The sequence below is a fragment of the Tamandua tetradactyla genome, chromosome 20 (genome assembly GCF_023851605.1).
Source record: "Tamandua tetradactyla isolate mTamTet1 chromosome 20, mTamTet1.pri, whole genome shotgun sequence".
Taxonomy (NCBI): Eukaryota; Metazoa; Chordata; class Mammalia; order Pilosa; family Myrmecophagidae; genus Tamandua; species Tamandua tetradactyla.
The window spans coordinates 4314734-4317080 of NC_135346.1; the positions used below are offsets into that span (position 1 = coordinate 4314734).

At 40.9% G+C, this 2347-nt stretch overlaps 1 pseudogene; it reads right to left on the reverse strand.

The window, feature by feature from the left end:
• Nucleotides 1–649: 649 nt before the first annotated feature.
• On the reverse strand, nucleotides 650–1610 carry LOC143664787 (olfactory receptor 2AJ1-like; annotated as a pseudogene).
• Nucleotides 1611–2347: the final 737 nt, after the last annotated feature.

Sequence of the window (2347 nt, forward strand, 5' to 3'; positions counted from 1 at the left end):
CTAATTACTATGAACAAACAGTAATACAAGACACAGCAAAAAAGAACTGAGCCAGAAGCATTTACAATAGAAGTAGTAAATGAAGAAACTTGAAAGACTAGGGAGATAGTTTGATGGAAGAGTAGCATTTAAGTACATGCACAAAGACAGCAGAGGTATTTCAGAGCTGAAGAGCAAAAAAATGGTAACTCATGACATCATCTGAAATGTTCAGGTTGAATAAGTCAGAAAGGTGGCAATGCAGAGTTTATTGAAGATGAGCATCACATATAGGGTTGGAAAGGGACACTGGGACCATGTTTTTCAGCAGGATATCTCAAAACATGTAAAGTTTGGTAAAATACATATGCTCAGGCCTCTTCCTAAAGAGTTTAATTTATGATATCTAGGGTAGTACCCAGGAATCTGGATTTTTTTCTTAAGATCAGTAAATTTGGGTAATATTGTAGAATAGGGTCTTCTGTATGGACATCAACTGGCTGATATTTATCACCCTCTTTCTCCATTGAAGCATAGTCTACCTTATTAGAAAGCTGAAAAGAAATGAGTAACATAATTTCTCTATTGTGGTTGAATATTGATGTCTGGAATTCAGTGTTTCATAGTAGCACTAGCAATTAGTGGGAGAACAACAATGAATCTGCGTATTTTAATGCAAAGTGGCATCTCCCTTACTGTTTAACATTAACCTTCTCCTTAGAACTTTCTTCAAAGCAGCCAGCACTTCCTTGTTCCTCAGGCTATAGATGAGGGGATTCAACATAGGAGTGATGATAGCATCAAAAACAGACAGATGCTGGTCCACCTCTGAGGGAAGAAAGGAAGCCGGGTTCATGTAGATAACCATGGCTGGACCAAAGTAGAGGCTCACCACACAAAGGTGGGAAGAGCAGGTGGCCAGAGCTTTGTTCTTGCCCTCAGGGGATTTCATGTGGAGGACAGCAAGGAAGATGAGGGTGTAGGAGGTCAGGATGAGTCCAAAAGGGATGAGAAGGAAAACAATGCCTGACACCAACACCACCTTCTCATAGGTTGAGGTGTTCTCACAAGAGAGCTTCAGCAGAGCCATGACTTCACAGAAGAAATGGTGAATTTCTCTGGAGCCACAAGTAGAGAAATGCATGGCATACATGGTGTGAATTAGGGCAATAAGAACACCTCCAGCCCATGACCCAGCAGCCATTTGCACACAGACTCTGGGGGTCATGATGATCTGGTATCTGAGGGGGCTACAGATGGCCAGGTAGCGGTCAAAGGCCATGAGTATCAAGAGAACACACTCAGCCACTCCTAGCATCAAGTAAAGGAAGATTTGGACTCCACAGGCAATGCGAGAAATGCCTCTGTGTCCTGAAAAGAAGTTGGTGACCATCTTGGGGATGGTAGTGGAGATAAGGGTCAGGTCCATGAGTGAGAGCTGGCTGAGCAGGAAGTACATGGGGGTGTGTAAGTGGACATCACTCCAGATCAGCAGGGCCAGGATGGAGTTTCCAGTGACGGCCACCAAGAGAATCAGGAGGACAATGATAACAAGTAATGCAGGATAACAAGTCAGAGAAGAGGCCCAGGAGAATGATATCTGTGGTGGTGGATCCATTTCCTTGTCCCATGTCTTAGTCTACTCACATGGTCTGGAGGATAACTGGAGAAAATTATCAAGTCAATTATCACTGAGTTGAACTCAATCATTTGAAACTTTGATATATAATGAGAAAATCCAAAAACAACGCAATTCATATTGAATGTGGGAAAGATTCATGGTTTCACAGCCATTGTTAATTAACAACAGTGTTCAACAATCCATCTGGAAGCATAATCAACATAAATGAAGAATATGTTTTTTGGTCACCATGAAACTGCATTGGTTTGCAAAATGTTGCTTTCATTCCTTCTGGATTACAATGTAGTCAATATGAAAATCTCACACATTATCTCACTAATCTCACACATTAGTCAATATGAAAATCTCACACATCCAGAGATCCTCCAGACGTGTTTCCATGTGGACATGATTACTAGGCATAATCACTGAGGGAACCTAAAATCTCTGCATAGCTCTTGCTTCTACATTCATCAACTACATTGATCCTTAGGGGCCTCACAGATTCCTAATAAGCCATGGGTGGGAGATTTTTTGACTATTGGAACAGACCAGGAATGCCTTGAAAGTGACTCGAACTGGAACATCAGTGTAGGTGGATTGGAGATATATTAGACTTTGGAAATTCCAGTATTAGTTTTTGAGAAAGTAGAAAACAAAATGTGCAATTGTTACTACAAAAGTTACTTGCTTTTTCTTTATTTCTTTCTGTATCATGTTACTTTTTCCAATGCAAGAAATAATCCT